General features: G+C 41.1%; 1 protein-coding gene across 2 annotated transcripts in view; it reads left to right on the top strand.

Annotated features, from left to right (window-relative positions):
• The window catches only part of LOC139411196 (TAO kinase 3a), a 90,636-nt gene that overhangs the window by 37,147 nt on the left and 35,957 nt on the right, over window positions 1-17,532 (top strand). For both annotated transcript variants that reach the window (XM_071157124.1, XM_071157125.1), the window contains exon 2: window positions 8,767-8,863. The gene's annotated coding sequence lies outside the window, so the exon portion shown is untranslated. The remainder of the gene's footprint in view (window positions 1-8,766; window positions 8,864-17,532) is intronic.

Below are 17,532 nucleotides of genomic sequence, written 5' to 3'. Positions count from 1 at the left end.
GCAATACGGGATGTTCGGTTGAGAAGTGTGTGAATTGAACTATTCTCCTGTCCTGCTAAGCATTCAAAATGTAACGAGTACTTATGGGTCTCATGGAAAATCTATGGAGTAAAAAGTACAACATTTTCTTGAGTCTAGTGAAGTAAAGGTAGTCAAAAATATAAATAGTAAATTAAAGTACAGATACCCCAAAAAACGACTTACAGTTGAAGTCGGAAGTTTACATACACTTATGTTGGAGTGATTAAAACTCGTTTTTCAACCACTCCACAAATTTATTGTTAACAAACTATAGTTTTGACAAGTCGGTTAGGACATCTACTTTGTTTATGACACAAGTCATTTTTCCAACAATTGTTTAGACCGATTATTTAATTTATAATTCATTATCATAATTCCAGTGGGTCAGCTGTTTACATACACTAAATTGACTGTGCCTTTAAACAGCTTGGAAAATTCCAGAAAATGATGGCTTTAGAAGCTTCTGATAGGCTAATTGACATCATTTGAGTCAATTGGAGGTGTACCTGTGGATGTACAGTGGGGCAAAAAAGTATTTAGTCAGCCACCAATTGTGCAAGTTCTCCCACTTAAAAAGATGAGAGAGGCCTGTAATTTTCATCATAGGTACACTTCAATTATGACAGACAAAATGAGAAAAAATATATCCAGAAAATCACATTGTAGGATTTTTTTATGAAATTATTTGCAAATTATGGTGAAAAATAAGTATTTGGTCACCTACAAATAATCAAGATTTCTGTCTCTCACAGACCTGTAACTTCTTTAAGAGGCTCCTCTGTCCTTGACTCGTTACCTGTATTAATGGCACCTGTTTGACCTTGTTATCAGTATGCCTAAAAAAGGGAGTGAATACTTATGCAGCTATTTTATTAATGACATTTTTATTCATTTGTATAATTGGGATTTTATTTTCACTTTGACATTATGGAGTATTTTGTGTAGATCAATGACAAAAAATTACAATTACGTCTAATTCAACCGCACTTTGTAACACAATGTGAAAAAAGTTCAAAGGGGTGTAGACTTTATAGGCACTGTATGTCTAAAAGACGCATCTGGATTCCGAATTTGTCAGGATATGGTGCACATCCACAAAACTGCAACTATGGAAATGTTCTGTATTCTCATTAACGGGTATTCAACTCTTACCCCACGAGGTCCAGAGCCTGCTGGTTTTCTGTTCTAATTGCACACACCTGGTGTCCCAGGTCTAAATCAGTCCCTGATAAGAGGGGAACAATGGAAAAATGCAGTGGAGCTGGCTTCGAGGTCCAGAGTTGAGTTTGAAGGCTCTAGAATATAAAAAATGTGTCATGTAAAGATATCCCCTGATATGGACCCCTTTCGCCCAGTGTGTCCTGACACTAAGGTTAGGCTACCGTTTTTAGATTAGACACAGATCAAATGGGTCTAGACTAGAATAAGGGTCAATGTATTTTTAGTACTCTATGAGGAGCAGCAGTACTGTAGTAGCACTGTAATTATAGTAGCACCCCGCCTCACACGTCACTCCCTATTGACTCAGCTGTTTACGGCTGCCTGCCTGTCATAGGTGCTTGATCAGGTATGATGGCGCTGTCTTTTTTTTCTCTTTCTGCCTCCTTTTCATCCATATCGCTCTCTCTCTCTCTCTCTCTCTCTCTCTCTCTCTCGCTCTCTCTCTCGCTCTCTCTCTCTCTCTCTCTCTCTCTCGCTTCCTCCACTTTCTCCCTCTGCCTTCCATCTGTCCATACCCCTCCCCTTCTCTCTCTCTCTAAATCCCTCTCCTCCATCCCTTCTCACCCTCCCCGATTCTTTAAATGTGTAATGATCCACTGTGAATGGCACTGGGACACATTCTCAACTGAATGTGTAAAACTAGCTGTGAGTGATTGTTTAAATATTTACTCCATTGGGTGTGGAGTGATAGGGCACTTTGCTTGTTTGTTTCATTCATGTTGTGTGTGTACTCTACGTTTGAGGACATGTCTTGCACTTACTCACACACACTAAAACACTACACATTCACACACACAAACCCTGCACACACCGCATTCAGCCAATCACATTGTTCTATGTGGGTGTACTGTGCATCCGTTTGACTAGTCTTGCACTTATTCACACATGCAAACACACACAGCACAAGCACAGGATAACACCCTGTATTCCAAAATGATGACCCCAGCCATATTGATCTCAACAAACGACCTCAACTTGGAATTGAGAGGTCATCTTTTCTCTGACCCTAAAGAAGCTCTATGGCTTTTAATATCCAACTACACTTTGCTCAGGGTGAGAGATGGAGGGGGATAGTGGCCCGGTAAGTTTAACGTTTGTGTGAGTGAGACCGTGTGTGTTTATTATTGAGTGTGTGAGTGCCTATGCTCCCAGAGACGAGGTGTTGCATGGGAGGTGTTAAAGAACATGGAGCAGTCCCTAGAGCCTTGCCAGAGCAGCTACATTTTTTAGCTGGGCCAGGACTGAGTATTGCATATTGCCACTTAGATGGATCATATATGTGACCGACCGCCTTGATTTGGTCTTATGTAGGAACATTTGAAATATTTATTTGTATTTTTTACATTGGATAAAAGTAGAGACTCAAAGTTAGAAAGTTACATGTCATACACTGCAGTTGAGGAACAATGGGAAAGTAATTCTGCTTTGAATGTTGATCAACTTGTCACCCCACTTTTGAGAAAATGGCCCTTGAATGTTTTGGAACACCTACTGGAGAGCTCTTTTTTTTGTCTACACCCATTCAGCATCGTTCACACCCTCTTAAGCCTTAACCCCACCCATCTATTTAAGGATTCACATGAGGCCATGTGGTAAACACATGCTATATCAAATCAATTAGTTTATCTGTCACATGCATAGGATACAGAAGGTGTAAACGGTACAGTGAAATGGGTTGCAATATCAAAAACATAGTGTCCAGATATAAATTATTGATCATTATTAGATTACGCTTACCCGACACACTTGAAATTGATGGGTGAAGAAAATGCTATAACCCCCCTCCAGCTCCATCTAGCTTAGTGGATGGGTCACTATTGTCTTGACATGTACACACGTTCATGAAGTACAATCGAAAATCCTTAATCACCACCAGACACACCTGGCAAATTTGATGGGTCATGTAATAATCTGGCCAAAGTGGGGTCTTGTTTAGACATGTAGCTAGCTAGCTAAACAATGAACCGGCATAATCCCAACTCATACTACTACCAATACAAACGGATTGTCATAGCTGTTGTGTGAATATGCAGGTAGCCAAAGCTAACAAACTAGGTTCAATATTAGCTAGCTAACATTGGGCTATAACTAGCAATGCAAATGGATTTCTGATTAGAATAATATTACTACACAGATCATACAAGTAACGTTAGCTAGCGAGCCAGCAAGCTATCGTTTGCTAGTTAACTAACAGTACGTTTTACATTGCAATGAAAATGACTTCTAACTGGAAATGTAGCTCGACTCTTACCTGTATACATGGATGAACGCTTCACGGCAGACTAACCATTTAACTCTGTTTTGTTTGTAGCTACATCTTGTTTGGCCAGCGTTGTGTCAAGTCACTCCGGTTCACACTGAATGTAGCAAAACTTTTGTCGTTCTCAATGGCTAATGTTATACCTTTCAAAAACGGCGTGGTTGAAAGGACTGGCAAGCACATACTGAACAGCTCACGTTACAAAAGCATTCTACATGCTAAACCAACCAGGTTTGCAATTTAACAATTTTATTAGTATTTATGGATGGAATTCACGTTTGTTATTAAGATTCATGAAAGTTAACGTTCCGGAAGGGATTGCTGCCTAAAAAAGCATTTTGATAAAAAAATTCATGTTTGCGTTAAAATGCCTCTCCTGTGAAGTAGTGACGTGCGGCATACACCTAGTTTATTGAAACGAGTTACACACACACACACACACACACACACACTCTATTAGTAGCTATATTAACCCCTGGTGAAGCGGTCACTCATAGTATAGGTGTATTACTGTAAAGGGAAAGTGAACTGTAGAGGTGGGCCTTTATTGGGTAGAAGTCGTGGGGCAGTGCCTGTATTCATAAATGCAGTGCTTCAGAGTAGTAGTGCTGATCTAGGATCAGGTCCTCTGTGAATTCATCATGATCTAAAAGGCAAAATGGATCCTAGAGCGTTTTATGAGATCTATTTTAGCTCAACTCCCATGATTTGTAGTGAATCTTCATAGAGTAGGCATATTATGTTCAGTGTCACTAAGCTGTTGAGATGTGAGCTGCTCAGACTGCTCTGAAAATCTGAAATATTCTGCTTTGTAGCAGGAGACTGTGTGTTGTTATTCACCCTATCTGAGATGAGTCACTTCTATAAAATCCCAGATATCACCAAAACAGGACTCTGAGAGCTAACTGCCATGTTTGTACATGCTGTAATCAACTGTAGGCCTACATCATGTGTTGGTACAGGTGTGTCAAAAAGCAAGCATTGGTCAAAACAAGCTTTGTGATTGGTTGAGACGCATTTTAAGACGTGCTTTAAATAAAAAGCTGTTTTACAACAGGTAGGCTACTGTATTTCTGTGAGTATGATCCCTGTGCATCCACTGTCCCATCAGCCCAGCCAGGCAATTTGTTAACTTGATCTCAACTGTGAAAAGCATTATTTCTCCTTACTTCTAGCCTAACATTTGGTTTGCAACAACGTGGGCTTGTACAAATGTTGCTGTTTGCCTCCTCACCTTTTGCATCATTGTTTCAATTTTGAATAGCGATCTCCACTGGCCCATATGAACGTGTCAGGACAGACAGCTTTTCTGATGCTGGCAAAATAATGCTTTAGCATACTTTTTATATATATATATATATATATATATATATATATATATATATATATATATATATATATATATTATTATTATTATTGACTATTACTCTATTATTGACTGTATGTTTGTTTATTCCATGTGTAACTCTGTGTTGTTGTGTGTGTCGAACCGCTTTGCTTTATTCTTGGCCAGGTTGCAGTTGTAAATGATAACTTGTTCTCAACTAGCCTACCTGGGTAAATAAAGGTGAAATAAAATAAAAAAATATGCAAAGACGTGTCAATCGAATAACAAGTCAAACTAAACGAAATGCAACTGGTTTGGTGTCTCTCCAGCTAGCAAAATGGAAGAGCTTGCATAGCATCATCTAGTGAGTGATTGAAATAAATAAATTGTCAGAGTTATGATTACAATAATTGCCTTTTCTGTAAAATGGCCTGGCAGTAGGCTACAAGTGTAGACTGTATTTCTGCTTGATGAGTATCGATGATTGACACACTATATTCAGCACCATTGACAGCACTATCACTGTCAGCAGCAGCACTAGCAGTGCCTGCCTGCCCATAGCAACCTGCCCAAACGGACATTGCCAATCGAACTAACTACACAGAGGGGTTGGATGACAACGATGCCAATCAAACGAACGACCTGTCGGTTTGAATGATAGTAAATCAAACTAATGACCAGTTGGCCCTAGATTTGTGTTGGATCTATATTCTCATGATGAAATTGATGAAAACATTTGATCAAAATAGTGTTTTTTATTTAATTGGTAACTCATTGTAAAAAAAAATTTTAAAAAAAAAGCAGTTTCCTAAACACATTTTTTATCACTGTTAAATAACATTTTTTGCACAGCTGTGCCGTGGTCTTAGATGCAAGGTGCCAGCTAAAAAATGTGTAACAAGCCATCTCGTGAACAATTGCTTCAATTCACATAGTAGGCCATGTCAAAAAAAATCACTGTCTCTGTGGCTCTACCGAAGACACTGACACACACACACCATTTTTCTTTCCTATCTGTCCTCACTCAGACACATTCAGCCAGGCTGTGTCTCTGTTAGCCAATAAGTGTCTGAAAGACGTCTGTGCGGGTACACTGTCTGTCCTGCTCATAGATCACTCGCGCGCGCACACACACACACACACGATTACACACCAATAACAGTGTCTGAAGGCCATCTCCTGCCATTGGCTACGAGGCCTTCTCTGACCTAGCTCTGTTAGTTACATCACCCAATATAGGACCCCCTCTCTTTCCCTCGTTCCCTCTCTTGCCCTCGTTCCCTCTCTTGCCCTTTGACCACTATCCTCCTCTCCTCTTCTCCCCTCTCTCTTTCTCTCTCACTGTCTCTGAGGAGAAGAGTTGAGGGCTTAACTTTCCAGAGGCTCCTGCCTCCTGCGTCAGTTTTTGTTATAAATCATGCAGCAACACTCACAAGAAGCACAATACAATTTCATCACTTTCCTTTATTTTTCAATCTTTTTACACCAAACCTTATCCTGAGGCTTGTGGTATCAAACAGTAATAAGTCGTTTGGAGAAAAGAGGAACTAGTTCTCTGAGTAAGAGGTCAGGGGTCCTTGGTTGAATAATAGTCTATTTTCTCTTGGCTGATGTTGTCTGGGTGGGTGTTCATAACGTGTTGTTGTGGTGTTTGGCCACTGACAACATGACCAGACTCTAGCTAGGTGCCAGAACGGGGTTGTTCTTGTGTCTTTATGGATGAGGATGTTCCACCACCTGTCAACTCAGTGTATGATAGGACTGCACTATACTCTAGTCTGAGTGATTTAGTACTTTTTGAGGTCGTTTCGGTTCCATTCTTATTTTTTTTAAATCATGGTTTTCGGTTGCGATTTAAAAAAACTATATATTTTTTTTAATGCTGTAACAACGCAGAATAAAACCAGTGTTTCCCCTATGTGCAGGAATAGTTTGCTTTAACAACTTGAGAAAATCAGATCTGGGTTAAAATAGATTATATACTTATTTTCTGTGTATTTGAGTATTTTCAAATAATAGGTGTGTCGTCTGGGTATGCCGTCGTTGGAAATAAGAATTTTGTTCTCAACTGACTTGCCTAGTTTAATAAAGGTAAAAAAATATATATATAAATAATATACAATGCTCAAAAAATAAAGGGAACACTTGAACAACACAATGTAACTCCAAGTCAATCACACTTCTGTGAAATCAAACTGTCCACTTAGGAAGCAACACTGATTGACAATAAATGTCACATGCTGTTGTGCAAATGGAATAGACAACAGGTGGAAATTATAAGCAATTAGCAAGACACCCCCAATAAAGGAGTGGTTCTGCAGGTGGTGACCACAGACCACTTCTCAGTTCCTATGCTTCCTGGCTGATGTTTTGGTCACTTTTGAATGCTGGCGGTGCTTTCACTCTAGTGGTAGCATGAGACGGAGTCTACAACCCACACAAGTGGCTCAGGTAGTGCAGCTCATCCAGGATGGCACATCAATGCGAGATGTGGCAAGAAGGTTTGCTGTGTCTGTCAGCGTAGTGTCCAGAGCATGGAGGCGCTACCAGGAGACAGGCCAGTACATCAGGAGACGTGGAGGAGGCCGTAGGAGGGCAACAACCCAGCAGCAGGACCGCTACCTCCGCCTTTGTGCAAGGAGGAGCAGGAGGAGCACTGTCAGAGCCCTGCAAAATGACCTCTAGCAGGCCACAAATGTGCATGTGTCTGCTCAAACGGTCAGAAACGGACACCTACTCCATGAGGGTGATATGAGGGCCCGACATCCACAGATGGGGGTTGTGCTTCACAGCCCAACACCGTGCAGGACGTTTGGCATTTGCCAAAAAACACCAAGATTGGCAAATTCGCCACTGGCGCCCTGTGCTCTTCACAGATGAAAGCAGGTTCACACTGAGCACATGTGACAGATGTGACAGTCTGGAGACGCCGTGGAGAACGTTCTGCTGCCTGCAACATCCTCCAGCATGACCGGTTTGGCGGTGGGTCAGTCATGGTGTGGGGTGGCATTTCTTTGGGGGGCCGCACAGCCCTCCATGTGCTCGCCAGAGGTAGCCTGACTGCCATTAGGTACCGAGATGAGATCCTCAGACCCCTTGTGAGACCATATGCTGGTGCGGTTGGCCCTGGGTTCCTCCTAATGCAAGACAATGCTAGACCTCATGTGACTGGAGTGTGTCAGCAGTTCCTACAAGAGGAAGGCATTGATGCTATGGACTGGCCCGCCCGTTCCCCAGACCTGAATCCAATTGAGCACATCTGGGACAGCATGTCTCGCTCCATCCACCAACGCCACATTGCACCACAGACTGTCCAGGAGTTGGCGGATGCTTTAGTCCAGGTCTGGGAGGAGATCCCTCAGGAGACCATCCGCCACCTCATCAGGAGCATGCCCAGGCGTTGTAGGGAGGTCATACAGGCACGTGGAGGCCACACACACTACTGAGCCTCATTTTGAGTTGTTTTAAGGACATTACATCAAAGTTGGATCAGCCTGTAGTGTGGTTTTCCACTTTAATTTTGAGTGTGACTCCAAATCCAGACCTCCATGGGTTTATAAATTTGATTTCCATTGATCATTTTTGTGTGATTTTGTTGTCAGCACATTCAACTATGTAATGAAAAAAGTATTTAATAAGGATATTTCATTCATTCAGATCTAGGATGTGTTATTTTAGTGTTCCCTTTATTTTTTTGAGCAGTGTATATCCAAATGCATTCAAATATTCATTGAACGCAGGTCTGTGGAGAATCACAACTAGGCTATACAGCCAACTCCTTGATAAGTGCGCATTGGATAAGTGCAAACAATTTCACAACATTTCGAAGCGCCAATGCATTTATCAGGAGTCTGACTGTATTTAAGCTATGTGATATGTAAAGTGTTTTTTGACCACATTCTTTAAGCATATCCTCTCCCATTCTGTGTTCCCTCAGGTTTTCCCCCATCTGTTCCAGTCATGGAGCAGCGGAGTGGGCTGTAGACCCACTCTGAGCCCAGAGAACAGCAGCAGCCCCTCATACACTTTCTAAGGTAATGTGGTCGTCTAGCACTAGTAGAACATTTTTGTCCAATGCCACCTCCAGGTAACCTATATTCAGACTAGTCTGTACTGTATGTGGCCTGTGCCGGAATCATCAGAGTCAACCGTCAGAACATGTCCTCAAAATCAATATTCCATCCATTCTGATCAATAAATGTATTCACTTTGAACCATTTAGTCCTTTGTCAATCAAGCCTGCTCCCTCCATATTGTACCAAGCAGGCGACTGTAATGGTTGCTCATCTCTTGCTGCTCTACATACGAGAGCCGGCGTGATGCTGCTTCCTTCGTGAACCAATCACTCAGAATTCAACTCTTCTCTGGGAGAAGAGAAGCAAGCTTTCTTTCTCCCCCCCCCCCCCCCCCACACACACACACACACACACACACACACAGACCAATATCGCTCGGAAGAAAGCTGGCTGCTGAGTCAGAGTAGTGCAGAGCCCAGGCAGAGCGCTGGGGGGGGGGGGGTCCTGGGGAGGGAAGGAGTGGGAGGGAGTGTCCCTATGTGTGTCTGTGTGAGATTGAATGACCGAACCCCTGTATTAAAGTGTGTTATTTTCAAGAACACATGTACTCATTTTACATTTCAGTCATTTAACATGCTCTCTTATCCAGAGTGACTTGCTCAAGATATTTCAACTAGTTGGCTTGGGAATTCGAGCCAGCAACCTTTCGGTTACTGGAATGACACTTAGCTGCTAGTCTACCTGCCACCAGGGCTGATGAGTCCCAAGGCTGTCTGTCTTGATTAGTATGGCTTTAATAAAGTGAAGTGATTCTCTATGGGAATAAATACCATAGTAGAATACCCTATGAAAAGCCCTAATTCTACTCTGTTATGTCATGGTATCATGAAGTAATTTTCACTCTTTCTCTCCTTCCTTCCTCCTCTCTCCTCTCTCTCGCTATCTATCCCACCATATGTTATCTCAACGCACAATTTGCCAAGTTTATCTTTTTCTTTTATTACAAGTCCCCGGCTGCGTTTGAATCCGTTAAGAATTCCCACAGTCTGTATAATTCCTGATTCCTTAATGCGGAGGGCCGTGAGCCGCTAAACCCGCTGCCTTCGCATTCAACTCACTCGTAGGAGTTCAAATGGAATACACAATCATTGAGAGAGATGGAGAGAGGAACAGAGGAGAAGAGAGGGATGGAGTGAGTGAGAAAGAGAGAGAGCCATTGCATCCTCTTCAGAGTGTTCATGTTTGGCCGAGTGTAGGAGATGAGACAGAGAGAGAACTCCTCAGTGTGTTTTCACCCAGTCCATCTACATCAATCTCACTGTACCAGGCAGCTATCAGCGGAGTAAGAGCTCTGGCATATGTGTTACTGCATGTGTGTGAGTAGCCATGCATGGGTGCATGTGTATGTGCACGCACATCCATGCGTGTGTGCATGTCAGAGCAGAGCTATAGAATATAATATTCAGCAGCCTGATGGTGGTCTTTCATAGCAACACGTTTAGAGATGAATTAGTAATGGCAGTGCAGGGACCTCAGGGAACTCGCAGCGTGAGAAACAACTGTGTGCGTGCTTTCATGTGTATTTGGGCAAGAGGAGATGTGAGGGCATGTCTGTTTATGAATATTCGTAATGGGAGGGTGTGTGTGTGTGTGTGTGCGTGCGTACGTGTGTGCGCCCGATCATCATTATAACTCTAATAAACTAGTCCATCGCAATTACATTACCTCCCCCCTCTCGCACTTTACCCACACGCCTACCCACGCACACATATAGTGCCTTCAAAAAGTATTTCTCCCCTTGACCTTTTCTACATTTTGTTTTTAGAAAGTGGGATTTTTGTTTTAATTTTTGGACAACGATATACACAAAATACTCTGTCAATGTTTACTAAAAATGAATGAAAAATCAAACACAAATATTTATTGATTAGATGGGTATTCACACCCCTGAGGCAATACATGTTAGACACCTTTGGCAGCGATTACAGCTGGGAGTCTTTCTGGGTAAGTCTCTAAGAGCTTTGCACACCTGGATTGTACAATATTTCCCAATTATTATGATTTGTTTAATCTTCAAGCTCTGTGAAGTTGGTTGTTGATCATTGCAAGAAAGCCATTTTCATGCCAATTTAAGTCAAAACTTTAGGTCATTCAGGAATATTCAATGTTGTCATGGTAAGCATCTCCAGTGTAGATTTTGCCTTGTGTTTTAAGTTATTGTCCTGCTGAAAGGTGAATTTGTCTCCCAGTGTTGGTTAAAAAGAAGACTGTAGCAGGTTTTCCTCTAGGATTTTGCTTAGCTGTCTTCCGTTTCTTTTTATCTAGGCTACCTGGGGCGCCAGGGTAGCCTAGTGGTTAGAGCTTTGGACTAGTAACCGAAAGGTTGCAAGATCAAATCCCCGGGCTGACAAGGTACAAATCCCCGGGCTGACAAGGTCGTTCTGCCCCTGAACAGGCAGTTAACCGCCTAGGCTGTCATTGAAAATAAGCATTTGTTCTTAACTGACTTGCCTAGTTAAATAAAGGTCAAATAAAATATATTTTTTTTAAAATCCCTAGTCCTTGCCACATGTTTTTCAGTTTTACTTAAGTGCCTTGTTGCAAACAGGATGCATGTTTTGGAATATTTGTTTGTTTTGGAATATTTATATTCTGTACAGGATTACTTCTTTTCACTCTGTCATTTATTATTATTGTTGAGTAACTACAATGTTGTTGATCCTAGGGCTGTTGCATTACCGCCACACCGGCAGTCATGAGTCATGACCGCAGTAAAATTCTAAATGACTGAGTCACGGTAATCTCCTTTTATGCACTCTGGACACGTGTTATTAGTATCCAACTCGCTAACGATCATCAGGTAGCTAATGGCCTGGTACTCAGGGCTTGATTGTCCCTCTAACCACTCTGACATCAATGCAAAGGCAATTGAAAATCACATCAAACACTTATCATTAAAACAGTATGTGCTTTTAAAACTCTCCTCACTGTGATTGATCAATTTGAAGAAAGAAGTTCAACAGCAGATTGAAACTGAGTGTAAAACATGGTTGTTGTGGATGTTATATCAAAGCCTAGCACATGAAATGGACAGAGCCTTTTAAGGTTGATAATTAATTCAAAACTACTATATGCATATTATAGTTTATGCATAATCATAGGCCTATATATAAGCCCAAGTCCAAAATAAAACCTGAATTAAAATAATGATTGTGCTGTTACACAATGCATAGCCAAGACATATTACGCATGGCAGAAAAACATTTTAAAAAATGATTTGAAGTCTTTGGTACATAATTGGTAGCTTAAATTAAACAAATTCAGAGTTGGCCTACAATTAAAGTGAATTTGTATTTTTATTTTGAATAGCCTAGTAAAAGGGAATTTTTAAAATATTTTCATTTATATGCTGACACATTACCTTTTAGCTACATGAAATCTCACCACCGAGCGTCTCCATCTTCTCCCCTCATTCCTTTCTAAAGCGGGCAGAAAGAGGGCTGTCAACAGTTTAATGAAATATGTTTTGTTGTAAAAACATGTTACTGTTGATGTTCCTGAACAGATTTAACTTGGTTTCCCAAATTAAGGACTGGGTAGCTGCAGGAACAGGGTTCGAGAGCCTATGGAAGGCTGCATGCTCCTCAAACAGTACTTGATGCATTGAGGGAATTAACCGGAATAGACTTCCAGACATGAGTGAAACATTTAAAAATGGCCGCCATTCCAGTGCAAACAGATGACTTGTATTTTTTCTCCTGCCCATTTGGTAATGAGCCATTCTAAATCAAAACTATTTTTACAAATGAGTAAAGACTAGATTAAATTGAGAGTAGTCTGATGGGTGAAAATGTGATCACTTGAAAGGGAACAGTGGGTGCAGCCCCATCATGTAACCCATATCATATATCCTTTTGATTTCTAAGGCATTCTAAGGTTTGTATCATTCACAGCTAAAGTTGCCAAATAACTCTAAATCTAGCATATAAGAGCTGTTTCAAATGACCACTTTTACCACTTCATATGTGCACTCGCACAAATATCCTTTCTATTTTATTCAGCTAACCTCAATTATACGTTGTCTTAATATAAAACCACATGATATAAAAGAATGGCACGGAACTTAAGCATATCTTGTCTGCTAAGTGAGCAAGCCTATGGCATGGTGCACAGCCAGATAACATTCAGTAGGCCAACTCATATTCTGTTCTTCCTGAAAGACACTTTTCATATCATGTTTCTTTAGACCTGCCTAAAATAAAGTTGATTTATTTTGATGGTGTATATTCAATTGATTTGTTAGACTTTTAAAAAAAAATGTAATGTTCCAAAGGCTTACATGCATGGATGCTAAACATGTTTGTCAATTAACGGTGAATTACCATGTTACCGACTGACTTTTGCATGACATTAACCGGCTTACAAAATGTCGTGACCGCCACAGCCCTTGTTGATCCATCCTCAGTTTTCGCATATCACGACCATTAAACTCAGTAACTGTTTTCAAATCACCATTGGCCTCATGGTGAAATCCCTCTCAAGCATCTGATTTGGGAAGGACGCCTGCATCTTTGTAGTGACTGGGTGTATTGATATACCATCCAAAGCCTAATTAATAGCTTCACCATGCTCAAAGGGATAGTCGGTGTCTGCTTTTAAAAAAATGTTTACACATCTACCAATCGGTGCCCTTCTTTGCGAGGCATTGAAAAATGTCTTTGTGGTTGAATCTGTGCTTGAAAATCACTACTCAATTGAGGGACCTTGTAATTATCTGTTTGTGTGGGGTACAGAGATGGGGTAGTCATTCAAAAATCATGTTAACCCCTATAATTGCACACACAGTGATTCCATGCAGCTTATTATGTGATTTGTTAAGCACATTTTTACTCCTGAACTTATTTAGGTACGCCATAACAAAGGGGTTGAATACTTATTCACTCTAGACATTTCAGCTTAATTTTTTTAATGAATTTCGAAAATGTTCTACAAACAGATTTCTACTGACATTACGCGGTATTGTGTGTAGATCAATGACACAAAATCTAAATAATCAATTTTAAATTCAGACTAACGCAACAAATGTGGAACAAGTAAGGGGGTGTGAATACTTTCTGAAGGCTCTGTACTATATGCACCCACTCATTCATTCACGTGGACCCAAATGCATGCTTGTGCACTCCCCCATACACACGTGAGCATATTTACACACACACACACACACTCACACTAATCTAAACCGCTTCCCTAAACACCTCCCTTAGCATAACGGCATTCATAGATCCTCAAATGATTCCCGAACACACACACACCAAGCGGTGTAAGTGGGTAGAGGGAGGACAGGGAAGCAATTGTTGAACCAACCCAACAGCACTGTTACAACCTGTTGCCTCGTTGCGTCATATCACACATTTCTACTGAGAAGGAGAGGAGGAGAGCAAAAAAGAAGGGAAGAGAGAGGGAAGTGAAGTGTCCCTTGAGTGAGCATGTGGCTTATTAATTTTCTCCTTTTCTATCTCGGACCCTCTCCCCTCTCTCCTTCTATCACACTCATTTACACTGAGTGGACAAAACATTAGTACTGACTGGGTGAATCCAGGTGAAAGGTATGATCACTTATTCATGTCACTTGTTAAATCTGTCTAAAAGACCAGTTAAAGAAGGAAGTCTTGAGACAATTGAGACATGGATTGTGTGAATGGGCAAGACAAAAGATTGAAGTACCTTGGAACGGGGTATGGTAGTGGGTGCCAGGCGCACTGGTTTGAGTGTGTCAAGAACTGCAACGCTGCTGGGATCCTCACCCTCCACAGTTTCTCGTGTGTATCAAGAATGCTCCACCACCCAAAGGACATTCAGCCAACATGACACACTGTAGGAAGTATTAGAGTCAACATAGGCCAGCATCCCTGTTGAACACTTTCCACACTTTGTAGAGTCTATGCCCCGACTGAGGCTGTTCTGAGTGCAAAAAGGGGTGCATCTCAATATTAGGAAGGTGTTCAGAATGTTTTGTGCACTCAGTGGCTTTGAAACCTTTTGAAACCCCTACCACGTGGGTAAAATCACTGATGCTCTCTCTCGTGCGCTCTTCTCTCTCCTTTATTTTCTCTCTATCTCACCTCTCTCTCTCGCTCTCTCTGTCTCTGTCTCTCTGTGTTCTTTTATCTGGCGGAAGCTGTCTATCCAGATTGAGCGGGGGGCTTACGTCAGGTTTTATTTGAAGCTGGAGAGGTTTGAGCTCAACAGGAGGAGAGGGGAGACCGACCAGGATGATGCAATGAAGAGACACACACACACACACACACACACACACACACACACACACACACACACACACACATTTGGAATACTTTATTTGGATTCACTGTCAAGCCTATAATCATGGAAACAAAAACACGGTCTCCGCACTCACTCACTCACTCACTCACACTCACACACACACAGTGTGTTTTCCCTGTTGGCATGTCGGAAGGGCCAGTGAACGATTGCAGGATGTTTGAATACATTATGTTTTTCTATAGCTAAAGGGTGTATTTATCGTTCTATGTAAGGTCTATAACAGCGGAGGCCAGTAAGAAACATGGCGCCTATTTCATTCAGAACAATCTGACCATGAACTGAGAAGTTGCCAGTAGTTTACCCATTCCTAACTCTGATATCAGTGGTGGAATGAATCAATGTTTTAAAAAACGTTTAACCCATATTTTTCAAAGCAGTGATTATGTAAGTTGTATGTGTGAACTGAACTTTAGTTTAACAGAGTAACGCTTCATTCTAAAAAAGCAAAGGTTCCTTGTGTATCCTTTAGGGGTTCTTCAAATTGAAACTGTGGGGGAACCCCTATAAGTTCTTCAAAGAACCCTTTTAATGGGTCCTCAAAGAACCTTTTGAATAATCTTTTGCGGTTCATTTTTGAACTAGCCCCTTCACCTAATTATTATTGTTATTATTATTATTCATAGTAATATGCATAACACTAATATCAATAACACAATATTTTAGTTGTCAGTGTTTAATGATTTTAGTGGCAAAGCAGAATAAAAAATCCAAGTATGAGGTAAACTCCCAGCAGGGCCCCAAGTCCAATGGGTAAATCTACTGGTGTGTTGCTATTGATGTTCTCCTCATCCATAGCCATAATGATTTTTGCAGTGCATGGTGAATCGAACAGGCTTCCTGTTATATTCATCAGAGGTGTAGGGAGGGTGAAGTCTGTGAATCCCAAAAATAGTAATTATGCAGATCATTAACAAAATATGCACACGACAGCATTCATACCTTGTGAATGAAAAAAAATGTATGTTTTGATAATGTTTTTCACCTTGTCCATAATGTAGAGGCCTATGGGATAAGGTAAATGTGATCTGCATAACATACCAATAGACATACCTTTTGTATGCCTCCTCGTCTGTATACCTACAGACACAAAAGTGAGCAGTTCAGTCATCCTCACCCAATACAGCTAGCCTTCAACACATTCTTATAGCCTACATATTCTTACCTCTTTGTTGGTTGATATCCATTGAATTGTGTCCTTTTTCTATTTTTTAGAAAGATTGGCACAAATATAAAAAGATAGATGGTATCATCATAAAACAATATCCATTTAGACATGGGACAAACCTTAACCTTAAATTGAGGAGATCTTACAAATGTTCAGTTAAGTGCCTGCGCCTGTTGTTCTTTCAACTTCAAATCCAAATATTTCAGTTGGGCAGTTAGGTTCCTGCAAGAACCCCCACCAACTAAGGATGTTCCTTGATGAACCCCACCTCCTATAGGGTTCTTGGAATAACCTTTTTGGGGGCAATTTTCAGTGCCAAGAACCTTAAGGTTCTTCAAAAAACTGAGAGGATATTTTTGAACCCATCATGTTTTGAGTGTATAGCAAGAATCTAACACAATGCACAGTATTGTAATGTACACATTAGAGCCCTTGTACGCAGGCTGTCATGCATCGAGAAGAGGGCACAACAAAGCCTATTCCCCCTCAGGAGACTGAAAATATTTGGCATGGGTCCTCAGATCCTCAAATGGTTCTACAGCTGCACCATCGGGAGGATGGTTGCATCACCACCTGGTATGGCAACTGCTCGGCCTCCAACCGCGTACGGCCAAGCTTCCTGTCGTCCAGGACCTCTATACCAGGCGGTGTCAGAGGAAGGCCCCCCCCATTTTTATGCAGCTGCTACTCTCTGTTTATTAACCATGCATAGTCACTTTAGCTCTACCTACATGTACATATTACCTCAATTACCTCGACTAACCGGTGCCCCCGCACATTGACTCTGTTCCGGAACCCCCTGAATATAGCCTCACTACTGTTGTTTTATTGTTGCTCCTTAATTTTTTATTATTTCATTTTTTAAAAAAAATTTCTGCATTGCTGGTTAAGGGCTTGTAAGTAAGCATTTCACTGTAAGTATTCCACGGATGTGACAAATACAATTTGATTTTATTATGGATACTTCCTACAATTTGATTTTATTATGGATACTTCCTACAATTTGATTTTATTATGGATACTTCCTACATATCCCATCTTGTTTTTCACACCGTAACGCCCTCAAACTCAACTCTGGACCTCGAAGACAGTTTCACTGCATTTTTTCATTGTTCCTCTCTAATCAGGGACTGATTTTGACCTGGGACACCAGGTGTTTGCAATTATCCATTTAATACCC

This window comes from Oncorhynchus clarkii, chromosome 6 (assembly GCF_045791955.1).
Source record: "Oncorhynchus clarkii lewisi isolate Uvic-CL-2024 chromosome 6, UVic_Ocla_1.0, whole genome shotgun sequence".
Classification (NCBI taxonomy): domain Eukaryota; kingdom Metazoa; phylum Chordata; class Actinopteri; order Salmoniformes; family Salmonidae; genus Oncorhynchus; species Oncorhynchus clarkii.
Note: the sequence above shows the minus strand (reverse complement) of the source record. Positions and strands in the feature narration are given on the sequence as shown.